This window comes from Misgurnus anguillicaudatus, chromosome 15 (assembly GCF_027580225.2).
Source record: "Misgurnus anguillicaudatus chromosome 15, ASM2758022v2, whole genome shotgun sequence".
Taxonomy (NCBI): Eukaryota; Metazoa; Chordata; class Actinopteri; order Cypriniformes; family Cobitidae; genus Misgurnus; species Misgurnus anguillicaudatus.
In genome coordinates, this window is record NC_073351.2 from 23,052,543 (window position 1) to 23,070,554 (window position 18,012).

The following is an 18,012-nucleotide window of genomic DNA, read 5'->3' on the forward strand; positions in this document are numbered from 1 at the left end:
TGTATTACTATCGCAAATATTACTATTACAAGTCTGTTTAAAGGTAAGATGTTTACATTAGGTTAATTCTTGATTTTTAAACAGAGAACACTAAAAAAATGAATGACGGAAGTACAGTAGGTTAATACACATCTATGATAATATCAGATTAATGTTTTTATTACGGTTATATAAACAGTTGACCAATTATATAGACTATAAAGAAAAAATATGTAATACATATTTTCATTTTTCTAACAAGGAATCATTTAATTTCTTCACATTGCTTATAAAAAGCAAGTAACAGCACAAGTAAATTGTAACACTTTTTTTTTAAATGGACAAAAGGGTGCATGCTAAATCACAAAGTATCCGATATTCTCCAGCCAGTGTCACGATAATAATATAATTTAGCTCCGCGACGTGTTCATCTGAAAGAATATGAGCTATCATCACGAAGGACGGATAGCTAGCGTTGGGAATAAGATGATTGTTCAGGTTTGATCTCCGTGTACATCGGCCATGTCTGAGCTCAGAAGCACCCAATCCTGTGCAGTCTCCTCTGCTGGGCCCACGTGGGTTCCCTTTGCGGCTGTACAGCTTCTCGCCCAATCACGAAGCGGTAGTCATATTCTCTCGACTGCAATTGGACGACAAAGGTTAAGGCTGTCATTCAAGAAGGCTGGTTGTCAATCAATACCACGCGGGGTCAAGCGCTGACAAATGCCTGTGCTTCTCGCTCTTCTGCCCGTGAATGGTGCCTGCAATGGCTGCTTAATTAGCTTCCAATGGCTTTTCTTTCCAGTTCAAACAATCTGTTACTACCACGTGGTAATGAGAGCCTTACATAAAACAAAGGAGCAAAGGAGCATGCAAACACTTAATATAAAAATATCCCTTCACTCAAAATCACATGTTACCCACGTACCAATAAAGTCATATTAATGTCATTTAAATATATGTAAACTAAACGACCTTAATGGTTATTAAAAGCTTGTCTATTACTGATGATTTCAATACAGCAATATTTAGACAATGACACATCATTACATATAATATATGAGGTATAATTCTTATAAAAGCAATTCAAAAGTGAAATGTTGTTTGATCGTGTTTGTTTATAAACAAATATTAACTTGCTGTTTAGACGGCAATTACCACCTTGTTATTATTAGGTATAGTATAATATTGCATGTTGCTATGAACAAATAGCTAATACTAGTAAACATGTATGTTGTTGTTGTTTTGTATTCAATCATATACTTATTCCTGAATTTAAATATTTTCTATTTTATAATACACCACTGTGGATAATCTACAACATGTAAACATCAGGGTGGTCTTGTAGATTTTCAAAAATTGCAATGCACCATGAATTTGCTTAATGTTTATTCCAGGTCTGGGACTACTTAAAACTGATGTGAAGGCTGTTGTATTTATGGACTGTGGTTTTGGTTTGGAATTGGGGGTGTCATGCACAGAAACACACGTCAGGTTTTGTGGTTAGACTACTCTTGATTCTGTCCATCCATTTGAGGGAAAAAATCAGGTGGTGCTTATCGGTGTTGTTCCTTTGGCTGAGAAAACAGCAGAATGTATGCGTGTGGGTGTCAGAGTTGGCAGGCTAATCTCTCCCAGGCAACCCCCCATCCTCCTCGATGTAAAGTGCTTGGATTTAAAGCAACAAAAGACTGGGCCTAACCCCAGGGAAAAGGCCAGAGCCCCTCCACCCTTGCAGACCTCCTCACTGTTTATTTACACGGAAACTCCAACCACTGCGAAACTCTCCCACCCCCCGAATTTACACATGCCGCTATTTGCAGAGGTGTTTTTAATTCTTTACAGAACAAGGATCACCCGCCCAGCTCTCAACCTGTGCCGATGCCCGGTTCCCACACACCCACCTAGCCCTCACACACACACAAATTAAATACAGTAACAATGTGTGCACATATTCCAGTTATTCAGGTACTGCTGTGTGTTTTGATGTTTCTTCCTTCAACCCATGCTGCCATTTGAAAGGATAGCATTCTTCCCTGTTTTAGCTCGGCTGTTGTTAAACATACAGTGTGTAATGCCAGTTCATAAGGAGGCTATACATCTTGTAAGCTCCATTAATGCTTGAAAACAAGGCACAGATAAATTGTAGAAAGTGCAACGGCATCCATCACCATTCGATTGGTGCCTTATGCAGATTGCTCAGTATGTGGTCATTAATGGGACACACATAAAAAGCCAGGGTGAAATGTAAACTCCCAGCCCATAAATGAATAATGCGCCACGCTCTCCATCGTATTCAATCGCAGGTTTCTGCTCACGGAGCAGAAAATGTGGGGGCTTATTTTGCAGATGAGCGAGTATTGTGCTGCAGGACCATCTTTAGGGCACTGTCATGCTTGTGCTTGGTACCTAAAAAGCTAAGAGAACAGAGCGCACAAGTGCACACATACACACATTCCAAGACCACAATGGGCCCAGTGTGTGGTGAAGGGAATTCAATGGGCCACAGTGTATCAGGATGACTCGTCGGGCTGTAATCAATGCAAACAGGATGAAAGGCCTTATCAAAAGGGACAAATGCAGACATGAACAGTGTCGCCAAACAAAAAAGGATGGAGCCGTTGGCAGAGGCTCGGGTCCACGCTGAATGCAGCCAGCAGTGGGGAAACAGAGCCAATTACTACTCTGAAATTCTAATTCTCTGACATCAACAGCCACTCATTGATATCTTGAGACCTCAAGTACAGGCATTAGCGCAACATGCTGCAAGCAAACGGAAATGCATTCCCTTTCTTTTTTTGCAAATTATGAGAACAAAATGCTGCAATTTTATATTTTATATTAATTTTCATTCATCATACTTTTTATAACAACTAGCATCCACCAATTTTTCCATTACTCCCATTATTGTTTTCTGTGGTTGTCACTAATAACATGCGCTTGCAATAAACACGATCTTTCTCAATCATTGATTTTACTTTGTGAAGATCTTGTTACGCGCAAGCGTCTCACAGACACAGCTGCCTCGCCAATTTGCTGGAACTGCCGAGGGTAAAGAGCTGGCAGCACGAACAGTAAAGATCCCCCCCAAAACCTCTCAACCACAATGACCTCCTCACAGTGTTGTCGTAAAAATCAATAGCCCTGTCTACACTGGCTTTAGCAGGGGCCTAACGGCCACAGCGATGCCTCACACACACTCCTCCCGGCCTGCTAATATTTCACTACCAGTCAGATGGTCATTTTTCCCTCATTTGGACGATCTGTTGAGAGTATATTCCTATCCTCATGGCAAGGGTTAATGCTATTCAGCCCGAGACAATAAAATGCTACAATGAATCCCGTTTTCGAGAACACAGCCGCATTAATGACTATTGTGTGCGGCGACTGACTCATCTGTCAAGAGGCTTGTATGCTCCCATTTACAAAGCCTCTCCTCCCCCATAATGGTAACGGCCATCATTTATTCCGCTCAGGCTGGCAGACTGTGTGATATCAAACCCTTGATGTCTGACCTCCTGTCAGGCATTCTTAGCAACAAAAAGCCACTGAAAGCCTCTCCTGCGCTATTGTTGATTAGCAATCCATTAATACAGAGCACCCAAAAATCACACAGCTTCAGGTTAACCGCAAAGCAAAGAGATGATGGCACTCGAGAATACGTTTTTGTCATCCCGCCGAGCGATTTCTGTTTTGCTCTAAACATCTTACGGTCCCCTCCGTACTGGAATAAAGGGCCTCTGTTATCCCTCTGTTATCTGTTTTTTTCCTCCAAGTCACATCTTACTCAGACTAGTCCAGAGCAACACCGTCAGATAATTGCTAGCGACACTTACTTCGGCATTTACATCAATTTCACAAAGAGTCGCTAAAGTTCCCAGAGCCTTTCCTTTGAACTCCCGGAGCATGAAGCGCTCCGTCTCTGCTGGATTCGTTCACTCTCATTAAAGCAGAGGGGGATTAGTAACTGGGAGGGAGACTTTAATAGGGTGTTGTGTCATTATTATTCCTCACTGATCAACAAGGCTCTCTCACACACTACTGTCCTTCTACTGAAATCAGGCACTACCCAAACTAACACTTGGTTTTATTGGATGACTGTGTTACAGTCAATACAGGAAAATATAATACATTTACAATCATTCATTAAGCAGATGCTTTTAATAAAGGGGGTCGCACACTGGACGCGCATGCTCAGCGCCACATCGAGTCACGTCTAGGACAACTCGGAGGTATCGTAAACCGAAAGTGCACATTAAATAGCGCGAGCTTAGTCAGATAGCGTTTACTTCAAAATGCAAAATATACGTTAGCAGCCAATGTTAATCGTTAATGATTTGGGACAAATATGATGTTATTTAATGTTCAACTATGTGAGTGGCGACGTGTGGCGCGACAGTGATTTGAGCAATTTCCTGAAGGCGTATACTTAGAAAACAATGTGTTCGATTTTTTTAGAACAGCGCGGAGCTGGGCGTCTGGTGTGCGACCCCCTTAACTGTGGGTTTACACCAGATGCGAGTTCAACGATTTGCGCGAGTAGATTACATACAAAGTCAATGCAAAGACGCTATCAAGTGCGTCTTCGTGTGGGGCGATGCGAATGACGTGATATGGGCGGCGCGTTTGCGGTTAAAACATGCGCTATTCGCCTCAAACGCATCTTCGCCCAAGTTGAAAATATTCAACTCGAGCGAAAAATTTGCATGACATGAAGTTAAATCCCGCAAGTAAACTAGAGCGAGCAACGCGATGCGATAGCACGCTTCACGTTTGGTGTAAACCCACCGAAAGACAACCACTACTACTGCTACTACTACCACTACTACTACTAATAATAATGTGCTAGCATTTCCAACAATACTAGTTACAACACTATAAAAAGAACCCATGTCTATCCTGAATTGCTCCTCCCCATATAAGAAGCAGTTTTAACATGCTGTCTGCTCTTATATATGCTTCTGCTAGATGTGTGTCTATTCCAGGAGACTCGCCGCAGGTATGGAGCACTGTCTACATGTTGTTATCTCCTGCACAGTTGCTACTCGCTTCCAGACTGTCATATGTAGTGAATCCCATTATGTTGTTACCCAGTATGAGGACACACACACACAGGCATGCTATTATTATTTTGACATACGTACGTCAAGGCTTAATAAAAACAAATTAGATTCATTTTCAAAGCTTTGATTAGAAAAGCTTAATTCAAAACATTTCTTTGTAAAGGTATATTACGTAGTTGCACATTGTTTTCTATGAGTATACGCACACCGGCGCCAACAGGTGGCGCCTGTCCGTGCCGCCCAGCTTTGACTCAGGAAGTTGCTCAAATTCCTGTTGCGCCACCCACATTGTTTAGCATTGGCTGCTAACGTATATTTAGCATTTTGAAGTAAACACTGACTAAGCTTGCGCTATTTAATGTGCAGTTCCAGTTTACAATACCTCCGAGTTGTCCTAGACGCGACGTGTGCGTATACTCATAGAAAATAATGTGTTTGATTTTTTTTTAGAATGGCGCGGAGCTGCGTGTCCGGTGTGCGACCCCCTTAAGACTACCACTACTACTGCTACTACTACTACCACTACTACTAATAATTATGTGCTAATATTTACAACAATACTAGTTACAACACTATAAAAAGGTGCAATAAAACAGCTTTCTTCCTATTTTCTTCTGGGTTGTAAACCTACACCAAATTGTAGCCAAAGGATGAAGAACAAAGTGGGCTATAATGAAGGTGTAAAGTAACCACACCTTGAAAGGACAGTGGAAAAGGCAGGGGTCAAATGATGCAATCAGCATTTTAAATAACGGGGAATCTTTTTTACACTCCTCCCCCAAACAATTTAAAACATCAGTTGTTAGTTTATGGCCACGTGAGGGCAAAATTCCTTACAAATTAATCCGATTCTAATTAGATTCCGACTCGATCCCCCTCTCCTGTATTTTCACACAAATCAACACTATCTGTTGTACATCTGTGAAAGTCTTGTTTCTTGTGGTAGCAGTTAGATAAAATCAATGAAGTGTGATTGATGTAAGCTTTGTGCCTGACAGTTCTGTGATGATGAATCTAAGCAAAACTAATTGTCTGACAGATTTCCAGCGCGTGTGCGCGAGGCGTATGTCTGCTTGCGTCTGCGAGCTCCAAGCTGCTGGAAGAGAGACAGCCGAGCATATTACAGGAACGTTGATGTGCATTATTTTGTAGATCACTTCAAGACTGCATAGAGATCTGTTGCCATGGGAACTGAAAGCCCAGTGGATTGTGGGTCAATCACAGGGAGACTTGTCTGAGCAGATAGAGGGGGAGTTTTGAGTCTTGCAGCTGAGAACGCTACCCTCAGGGCAAGCTGCAGGTGGTCGACTGGGTCACCGTGTCATCAGTGTGCCAGAAACCAAAGTAGCACCCTTCAATATGTAAGCATGAAACAGGGGTGCTGTCATTCTTCTGTGCCAGCCACTGGAGATGTATATGAAAGTGACTCTAGACCTTAGAGGCCAGTATAAGACGGCTGCGGACCCCATGCCTATCCTGAATTGCTCCTCCCTATGTAAGAAGCAGCTTTAACATGCTGTCTGCTCTTATATATGCTTCTGCTAGATGTGTGTCTATTCCAGGAGACTCGCCGCAGGTATGGAGCACTGTCTACATGTTGTTATCTCCAGCACAGTTGCTACTCGCTTCCAGACTGTCATTTGTAGTGAATCCCATTATGTCTGTTACCCAGTATGTGGACACACACACACAGGCATGCTATTATTATTTTGACATATGTACGTCAAGGCTTAATAAAAACAAATTAGATTCATTTTCAAAGCTTTGATTAGGAAAGCTTAATTTAAAATTTATTTGTAAAGGTACATTACGTAGTTGCCATGGGAACGGGTATAAAAAGTGCACAGCAAAAGAAACATACAGATGTTAGCTCATATGATAAACGGTGACTCATATTTTAAAGAATTTAAACACTTTTTCCAAATAAAATAATAGTAGTTCATTTCTCAAATTGACTTGTAATTCAATGAAAGAATGGCTGACTAGTCAACCTGACCCAGCACTCAGCAGGTTGCCAACTGCATACAAACAACCACAAATCAAAACGAATTATGTAAAGTAATGCATTAAAGTAATATTAAGAAATTTGGTCACTGAGGCAAAGGCTTTCAGCGCCAGAGGATGCTTTGAAAAGGATTAGGAGGCAGATTAAGTTATCAGTTGTCTGGCCAACAGTAGTGTTGTGTGATTATGAAGATGTATTACAAGCACAGAACACAGTTATGGTAATAACAGATATTGCGCCACATGCTCCAAGAGCCAGAAGACCTCAGATTCGAAGATATGCCAAACCACACTTGTGGGAGTTACACAGGAACACACCGATAGATCTCATGTTTTGAAATGCATAAATAATGTGCATTGAAAAATTTGCCAAATTATTTTGTGAATTTGTATACGTATCTTTGGCGTTTCGATCCATCCCACACCTGATCTTTATCAGAGCCGCCATGCACTCGGTTTGATAGGAAGGAAATTGGTGGTGCTTGGACCGACTCAGGCAGTCAGTGCATGCTACTTTCACAGAACAAAGGCTGGCGCTTACTTCACACGGCCCCTATTCATTTTCTTCCAAGATACTGTAATTTCATGACTTCCACACCATGGAGAGTCTCTTTTCTTATTTCCTGCCACAAAAGCAATAAAGCCCTGCTCCTCCAGGCAAAATTGCCTGTGCACAAGCACTCCTATAGCTGCTGACTGACACATGCTCCCTAAAAAAATTACTCCTCCATCTGCGGTGCCGCGCCGCCTCCGAGGGGGGACTCCATTCCATTATTAAGTTGAAAACGAGAGAGCGAGATAGGGAGGGAATGTAATAGAGTGATACGGCGAGAGAGGAGGAGAAAAACGAGAAGGACGACTAGGGTAAAAGAATAACAGGGAAGTGAGAGAGAAAGAGAGATGTCTTTACGTAGGACAACAGATCGATGGATAAAGTGGGATTTCTGGCAGGAGATGAGGCTTCCAGCTGGAACTCTGGCCTTTTCTCGAAAATGATCACTCATTGGGACGAAAAGATCTGCGATGCGAGCACCGGTGGGTCTTCAAACAATCAACTGGAAATGACATTGATCGTTGATCCGAGACGCACACTTTCACGCAGCGGCTCTCCTCTCTTTGATCTCACCCGACCAATCGTTTAACAAACAAAAATAGCCGTGCTGTGAATATTGAACTCTCATTGCATTTCATCGATACTGAATGAGGCCATTATGTTTGCTAATTTAAATTTCCAATATTACAAGGCGGTATGAATCATATATGAGTAAAAAAAGAAGCCGATGCAAATGAATGCATACAGTGCAAAACTAAGCCTCTTATTTTTTCTTTAAATGAGGATTTTAATTTACATTCTTTTTGAAACCCAATTATTAGCCTGTGCCCTCCAAAAGTCTCTGGAAGCGCTTGCAGCACTCCGCTTATTAACATACACAACCGACGGCAAGCTTAAAACAAATTGTATATTTAGCGTGCGGTAATGGGATTAAATTCGTGAGTGTGTCTCGCGTTTAAACGGGCCCGATATCACAGCTTCATTACGCCAGCTCCTTCGCTTCGCTCGGCTCTGTTTACACTCAATTTTACTCCTCCGCCTCTCCCCCCACACTCGCTCCTCTCAGCTATTCAACAGATTGTGCTCAAATACTGATCCAGAAATCTAAGACAATCATAAATAATAAAAGATTACACCAATCTCAGAGCACGCTGGTAGTTTGCCAGCAGCAATGAGCACACAGAGAAATAATTGTTAGCCATCTGTGCACCAGATTGGTAAGAGAAGAGGGTAAACAAAGAGCACAGTGTACCTGCTACAGTGTGCTCGCCTAAGCCAGCCAACATTAAAGGCTTTGATGACGTGTGGCGGGCAGGATTTAGTGCCGCGGTCCAACAGATTTTCATGAAGCTCCAAAAACGTGGGCCGACATTCCAGGCCTGTGATATGACCGCGATTTTTGCCTAATGACTGCGAACATGGGCGCAATGTATCGCTCTGCCAAAGAGATGGAGAAGCAGATTGGTTAGAGAGTAATTAGAATGGCAAATGATTACATTTACATCGGACACATTTCACGTTCCAGAGGGCGAAATGATGTCATGAACTCTCTCTCTCTCTCTTTCTTCGTAGACCCATTTATCATTTGTTCCAGAGCCAAGACCTGTTTTACTGCTATCACACATGGCAACATATCCCATAAGGCTTATCGCTGAGATTTCATTGCTAACAACATATCAGTTTACCTGGAAAATGGGCCATGAAAAAGGTCAAGCTAATCAATACAAGCATTTCCAAGCATTACTCCACTGCAACGGATTTACAAATGTAACTAAAACCAACTGTTTTATTGACATTTTTCCAATCTTACACGCCGGTGTGCAATCTTACAACCGTAAACAGTAAAGGTCTTACACATTATAAACAGTCCATACTGCTAGACTCAAAGTAGGCTACATAAAGTACCGTGCAAAATTTGAATATATGCACATCCATATAAACACAGACACAAATAAAGTGTCATTAATATGTCATGAAAGTGAAATTACTCATTGTCACACGTGTTCTTTTTTTCATTGGGTGATAATAGAAAAGAAAAATGTGATGCATAACAGCTACCCACTCAGTGTGTGGTGTCTGTCAGATTGATAAAGTGTTAAAAAGCATTGTGTGTGTGTGTGAGCGCGTATGTAAGTGGAACACTGAAAAAATAAGATGGAGAATGGAAAAGGGTGGGCGCAAAACAGGGTTGTTGTCTGCTTGTATCCGAGAGGTCTGACCAAGCACTCTTCCTCTCTATCTCTCTCTCTTTCTTTGGCTAAAATGTGAAAATACATTTTCAGGTCCAATGAGCAGTCCAGAGTAAGGTGTGCGTGGGGGGGTGTAAGGTCCAGGCTTACTCATGCCGGCGTATCTGAAGTGTTAAAAGCAAATTAATCCATATTATCTGACGTGCCACAGGGACTCAAACTGCTATGTGACATTTCATAAGAAAATTCAGCAACAACCAAGTTTCTATATCAAGGTGAATCTCTCCTGGTCGTACAGTCACGTGACCTCTACAGGGACAAATATTGACCTACCTCCAGAGCTCCCTGAAATACTCTCTGCACAAACAAAAACATCACTTTCTGAGCTCACTGCATCTTAATATAAGAGCGGACTGACCTCGACTGTGACCTTGCATCCCACAGGAGAACCACTAAGGAGAATAAGCAAGAGCGAAGGAGAGAAAAATGAGGCGAGCTGAGCGGGAGGATAGGCAGCCGTAATGAGCTGTGTTTATGTACAGCATTCTCCTGTTGATGGCGGTTAATGAAGCCGAGTACAGTTAGCAGAGGGATAGGGACACGCTATCAGTAATTAAAATCCCCCTCATTAGCACAGCTTAGGAGGGGAGAGGAGACAAACATAGACAGGTGCTCCAGCTGCACCTCTATCTCTATTTCAGAGGCCGCTTAGGGAATGCTGTGTATATATGTGTGTGTGTGAGTGTTTGTGTGCATCTGTGTGTGTGTATATATCTAATTGAAGGGCTATATATTTCCTGTAATGTAAGTTCCTGTATTGTACATTTGCATTGCGGTTTACTCTAAAATACCACACACTATTTCAGAGCGTCATGATGAGTCATGTATATACATACAGTGCCTTCCATAAGTATTGTGACAATAAAGGCAACATCGCCCTGTTTGCTGTGGAGTCAAGACATGTCTAAACATTAAAGGGGACATTTCACAAGATATTTTTAAGATGTCTAATAAATCTTTGGTGTCCCCAGAGTACATATGTGAAGTTTTAGCTCAAAATATCATATAGATAATTTATTATAGTGTAGGTGTGAGCAAAAATGTGCTGTTTTTGGGTGTGTCCAAACTAGCTGATATCTGCACTAAATGGCAGTGACATGGTTGGGTAGTGTAGATTAATGGGTGGTATTATTCCCTTCTGACATCACAAGGGGAGCCAAATTTTAATGACCTACTTTTTTACATGCTTGCAGAGAAACTAAGTTACTAGGTTGATCTGTTTCACATTTTCTTGGATGATACAAGCACTGGAACCCAATTATAGCAGTTAAACATAGAAAAAGTAAGATTTTCATGATATGTCACCTTTAAAAGATGAATATGCAACAAAATTTGTACCTGTTTTAAAGGTGCATTGTGTAACTTTTCAATCAAATTGACATAACTATATTATCAGCAGTGTTGGGGTAACACATTACAAGTAACGTGCATTATGTAATGATATTGCTTTTCTGAAGTAACGAGTAAAGTAACACATTACTTTATAAATGTACACATAAATATTTGAGTTACTTTTTAAAAAAAGTTACTTTTCAGTTTAATTTATTAGATAAAAAAATAATGTACTGAATTAAACTGAATGCATTAATGTAAAATTACGCACTCTATGCATGAGCGCCTGAGTGGGAACAGTTTGAATCAGAAACGAAGATGGCAGGACAGAGCTTGACATTTTTGCAATGGAAATATGCAATTTCTGAATGGAGAACTTCTTAGTCATAAAAAACACCTGCAAGGTCTGAAAGAGATCAAGCCACAGCCAAGTAAGAAAAAGTAACGCAAAAGTAACTTAAAAGTAACGTAAGCATTACTTTCCATGAAAAAGTAATGCAATTAGTTACTTGTTTGAGCTAGTAACTTAATATTGTAATGCATTACTTTTAAAAGTAACTTTCCCCAGCACTGATTATCAGTGGTGTATGAAGAACTGTTATGTGTTTATTACCTTAGAATAAGCCGTTTTTTCTACATATACTACGGGTCCCCTTACATGGAAATCGCCATTTTGTGCCGCCATGTTTCTACAGTAGCCCTAAACAGACAAACTGCTCTACAGAGTGTATTTTGTTGTAGACAACAACATTTTGGTCCTGTGGCGTCTACCATAGCTTCTCTATGCATTTCGGTGAACGGTGGACTGAGCCGTTGGTTGCAATTCACAATCTCACTGCTAGATGTCGCTAAAATCTACACACTGCACCTTTAACATAATGGAGCAATCAAACATGTTTGGATTGTAATTCTTCTATCTAATGTGATCATATTGAGACAATTGGCTCACATAAATACCATAACCTAACCCTAAGACACACTTTAACCTAACAGAACACATTTTGTTTTTATTTACTATATATGACCCGCTTGTGAAATCAAAGTTTAAGTCTCATAATATAATAATGAGATTTGATTTTAATAACTGTTTTCAATCTTTGACATGGCCTTACTCACTTACTATTAAAGTTATATTTATGTTCCTTACATTATGTAGGATTTTATGACATTAAATCACACAAAAATGACTTGAGATGGGTTTTCACGGGTAGGATCATATATTTTTATAGTATTTTATGGCTCTTTTTGCTAGTATGTCAGGTTTTGCACACTTTTGGTTAAGTAGACACACACATGCTAGGCCACTGGTCTCAGGTCAAAAGAGCTAGATACGCTTTTCAAGTCTTGTGATTCAAAACTACTGTATTTCCACACCCATTTCACAGTCTGCCAGACAAAAGTCAAATCACTTACAAAAATAATACCACAATTCTCCTCAACAAGCCATCCAATTTGAGGTTATCAGTCACGTCCAAAGCACAAACAGTGCGGTTGGAGTTATGCACTGAATTTTAATACTCAGGGTAACCCACATGAACAAAAGCAATAGCGATGCTCGCATTAGAAAGCACCGCAAACACACAGAGATGGGTAAAGAAATGGAAGGGAAATAAAAGTGAGAGAGAGCGATGGTCAGGGAGTAATGAAGAGGGAGAGAGAGCACTTTACAACGTGACGGAAGCCCAGAGTGGATTGAACTGTGTGCCATCGCAGCCGCAGCCCCGGCTGCATCCTGTAATCTCCCCACACCACCGCAACCACTGCTGCTGCAAGCCAATACAGACTCAGAGCCCGGCTTGCCTGTTTGTTTACGCAGCTCGCGGAACCGGCAATTAACAACGGGAGCCCTGTCAGGGAATAAAAAGAGACACTTTTCATGTCTGAGGGCTGTAATTGTGGCTCTTGTGTGATGTTTTTCCCGCTCCTGACCCCTAGCGCTGAGGTCGGGAAGCCGCTTAACATGGGGTTTAGCGTGGAGCCGACTGCCCTGTATTTGGGACTGCGGTGGTGCTGAGTGGTGCCTGGGCCCCTGCGGTTTTGTGCAATGTCTACGGCTCTGCAATTGATTCGGCTGTAGCGCACGGACTATTATAATAATTCCACAGGCACAGAGATCACAGGACCTATTCAGATGTGCACCATGTAGACTGTGATGTCTTATTTTCATTCCTGTTCAGACTCTATTTCGATGTCATATTTCATATGGTAGCAAGATGTAAAAAGTAGCACTCAAGCATTTCCTCTGAAACCCAGAGGCAGACAGACATTCCTCTCCCTAGTCAACACTCATTTGCAAGCGTGCAGAAAGGATTGCACAGACAATCCTACATGTGGGAGTCTCTAGTACAGTAAACTTGTGGCAGCTGTTAATATTTATTACAACCTCTGTTTTTCTTTTCTCTTTTTACCTCCCTTTTCTTCTTACTTTTTGTTTTTCATTCTCTCTTTTTCATTTCCCCCATTGTTGTTGTTGCACAAAATCTGCATTTACCGTCACACAAAACAGCTGGGCTGTGGGACACGGTACAACACAGAATATAAGCTGGTTTGACTCCTGATTCTTCCCATTTGATATCTCCAGATAAGCCTGACCCTCAGGGCATCTCAGATCCTGTGCAAATGTACAGTTTAGTCTTAGAGATTTTATCAACAGAATATGACAGGAACAAAGGGCAGAGAGAAAGCGGTGACTCTGACCTGGGTGACACACAGTTTCTGCCCCCAGCGCCTTGAGACGTCTCAATGAGAGATCTGGGCCTGCAGTACCTTGGAGAGAAGCACTCTTCCACTCCATCAACCTCTAGCCAATGGGTTTAAGAGTGAGGTGTCGGCTTTCATTAAACACAAAGCGTTCGTCCCTCAGCACTGCGCTGCTGTTACAGTGAGCGCGGAGGCTTTGGAGTTGACGTGAATTAGAGCGGACAGAAAGCACCACATTTGGTAGAGCTCTTTACCTTTGATGCACAGCCACGATCCAAGCCACTGCAGCGTTGTTGCCAGGTGCTGGGTGGGTAATTGGGTTACTGGTGTTTTGGAGCTCTTGGGTGGGCCTGCACCGGTATGTGGCATTGGTATAGCAGGGTCCCTGGTGAAACAACCACATCCCCTTTTCGCTGCGGACACACACACACACGGGCACATTGCGGTGTCTGCGCTTTCAGCCCATTTAGGTATAACTGCGGCCTGGCAGTGCCCGCCATCCCATGCACCAGCTGGGAAGAGCTGAGGTCAGGGCCGCCAGCCAATGCTGGATCACTGCGTGACCACAGATCTGTGTGTGTGTGTGTGAAGAGAGAGAGAGCCACAAGACTTATTACAGGCTTGAAATCACAGAGAACTGGACAAATTTGAGGCCTCCATAAAAACAAACACATCCCACACATCATCTTCAAGACAAACTCTCTGAGTCAAAGAACTAAACTAAACTAAACTCTGACATAAACTTTCACCGAAAGGCTTCTCTGAATTTGACCAAAATAATATTTAGCATTTTTAACCAAATCCTAAAAATGTACAAACTATATATTCTTATTCAACAAATGCATTCTCTGTAGATAAAATTGACGCATTTGGCACTAAGCTATATTAAAGGTGCATTGTGTAAATTTAAGGAGGATCTCTTGACAGAAATGCAATATAATATACATAACAATAGTATCAGTGGTGTACAAAGACATTACATAATGAACTGTATTGTTTTTATTACCTTACAATGAGCCGTTTTTATCTACATACACCGCGGGTTCCCTTACATGGAAGTCGGCATTTTGCACACCATGTTTCTACAGTAGCCCTAAACAGACAAACTGCAGAGCTTGTTTCGCCAGTACGTTGTCTCAGACGATGACGTGTTTTCCTGTGGTGTCTACCATAGCTTTGCGTTGCAAAAGGGAGGGGTGAGCTGTGGACTGAGGCAATTCACAGTCTCACCACTAGATGCTGCTAAAATCTACACACTGTACCTTTATGCTCTAATGCTGCGTTTACACCAGCCGCAGTAGAGGCGGCAAGCGTGGGTGATTTACATGTTAAGTCAATGCAAAGACGCGATAAGGCATTCTGCGGTGCGGTACGCGCGAATGGCGCGGAAGGCATGGCACGTTCCGCGCAAATTGAGCTTTGCCGTGGGAAACGCTCAAGTTGAAAAATTTGAACTTCGGCGGATTTCCGCGCAGCGTTAACCAATCAGGACCTTGCTGTAGTAGTGACGTGATTACAGGAAATGAGGCTCGGAGTCTCAGCAGAGTCATAGAAGCCCCTCCCATGACGTGGATTTCCGCGTGAATGTCTTGATTGAGTAGAATTTCACACGCGGCTTACACGCACGAATGACGCGAGTAAACTCAAATGTCCAAGCGTCCAACTATGCGCGAACCGCGCATTTTTGCCGCCTCTACCGCAGCTGGTGTAAACGCAGCATAACACTGAACTACACAAAAATGTATTTAATTTAATAGCATAAAAATAGTTTCCTGGCTAAGCAACTTCAATCTTCTTAGTAATTATTTTAATGTTTCTGCTAATATTTCTTAATTCTTAGGAATGACAAAATGTTAAATTTAACCCTGTATACCCTGTCATGCAAAAAGAAATCCATTCAACTGAAAGCAATGCAGTAGTGTTTTAAAACAAGATGCATGCAACCTACACACTAGCAGGGAGTATGTAGTCAGCCCAGCGGTCTGTCTCTGAATGATGATGTCACAGCATCTTGTGGGTCCCCTGGGTTGTGATTTATGAGCTAATCCAGACTTGTCTTCTTGTCCTCCAGGTCTGTCCCTTCCCATGGGTGTACTAATGGGACAGCATGCTGTAGCCACAACACCACAGCTGCCCTCTCCACTTCTACAGCCTGCTATCCATCTACTGTACTAACAGAACAAAAATAAGCTGCTGTGGCCACATGTTCACAGATAATCACAGAGACACACATATAATACATAAGCATCTTTACATAGACTGGATCTATAAAGCAAAACATATTTTTATTTCATTCTGCCTAGGGCTCCGAGCTCTTTTTCTAAGAGAAATTACTTTTAGACTGATCATGAAGACACCTATTGACCCATTTTCTCCTGGATGTACTCAGAAAAGCAATTTGTCGCCGCAAAAGTCAAATTGACAGGTGGCAAGATGAATGGATTAAAGCAGGCTGAAGAGGGTGCACTATGCCACAAGGCACTAAATCACCAGATTATTAGTTTCATGGGCGAAGCCCGCGAGAAAATAATTGCTAATGTTCCCAGAGTAACCAAGGGAAATGAAGGTAATGGAGCAATTTATAAACTCTGATTGGTATACATGGAAAACTTCCAGCCCATCTCTTTTGTTATTTTACTGCTCTCGATAAAAAGCACCCTGGGGCGGATGGGAGACTGCGGCCGGCCATTAAAATCAATACCATTGCCGTGTCACTGTTGTTGTTTTCCTTCTCTGTTATTTTTAGTGGCTGGGACAATAAGCCCGTCTCGCTGCTGTAAATCAATGAAATACGAAAAGGATAAAAACAGCATAGACATTGAGCTCCCATAATTCATCTCTTTGCTGCATTCAGCCCACTTTGGGTTGAACTTTGGCCATTCATCCAATACAGTGAACACTGCGGTGTGGCCACTTGAGAAGAAAAAAATAGGAGAGGTCTCAGCATGTCAACAAAGGGCCTCTTAACCACTACAATCATGGCTGTGTATTGATTGCCAATGACAAGAGAGTTTAGATGAAAAAGCTAGTAGCTATGGATAAGTGTCTTTTCTCACAAAAATGTACAAGCAAGCAACTACAGGTAAGCCAGCTATCTATACATGGAAACATTGCATCATTGGTTTATTCAATCGTTTGAGTTTGAAGATTGTTCGCAAAACCTGTTCGTAAATGAGATTGTTTTTGTATAATTGAAGACAATACTGTAAAAAATTATATCATATCAACATATATTTTTATGTTAGTTTAACTTAAAGGAAAACGCCACTGTTTTTCAATATTTTACTATGTTCTTATCTCAACTAAGACTAATTAATACATTCCTATCTTTTTTCAAAGCGTGCAGTTAATCTTTGTACAGCGCGTCGTGAATGTGTTAGCATTTAGCCTAGCCCCATTCATTTCTTAGGAACCAAACAGGGATGAATTTAGATACACCAAACACTTCTATGTTTTTCCTATTTAAAGACATAAGTAGTTACACGAGTAAGTATGGTGGCCCAAAATAAAAAGTGGCGATTTTTTAAGCAGATAAAAAATGAGAACTATATTGTATGGCGGAAGTTTAAGCGAGAGAGGGAGTAGTCAGGAGTGATGATGTTACCGCGCCGAGGTCGAAGTGCTGCAAACTAAGTGCTCTTCCACCATACAATATAGTTCTCATTTTTATCTCCCTAAAAAATCGCCACGTTTAATTTTGTGTCACCATACTTACTTGTGAAACTACTCATGTAACAGTCTTTAAATACAGAAAACATAGAAGTGTTTGGTGGCGTCTAAATTCATCCCCGTTTGGATCCTAAGGAATAGGCTTGGGCGGTATCCAAATTTTGATACCGTCAAACCTCCTCCCTATTTTACCTCGGTATACGATATTACCGTCGTATAGACAGCATCACCAAACTGTTGGCTTGTGCCTAAACCCTTCAGAAACTGAATACCAAATATTAATACTGAAACAATAACAAAATAACATGCAACAAATAGCAGTTTATAACAAGTGCAAATACAACAGTCAAACAGAATTTAATTAACATAAACATCCAGAAAAAAATTTTGCGCATACAAATCAATTAAATTAAATCCCACCGCCCACACAACTTTTAATAACAAAGCTTATAAAAAAGCGCAA

The 18,012-nt window shown here is 41.5% G+C and overlaps 1 long non-coding RNA gene across 1 annotated transcript in view; it reads right to left on the bottom strand.

Annotated features, from left to right (window-relative positions):
* Window positions 1-13,652: 13,652 nt before the first annotated feature.
* LOC129418934 (uncharacterized) overlaps window positions 13,653-18,012 on the bottom strand; it is a 69,702-nt gene continuing 65,342 nt past the window's right edge. The window contains exons 4-6 of the long non-coding RNA XR_012357721.1: window positions 15,829-16,046; window positions 13,878-14,451; window positions 13,653-13,791 (exon numbers count right to left, since the gene is read on the bottom strand). This is a non-coding gene — a long non-coding RNA (uncharacterized lncRNA). The remainder of the gene's footprint in view (window positions 13,792-13,877; window positions 14,452-15,828; window positions 16,047-18,012) is intronic.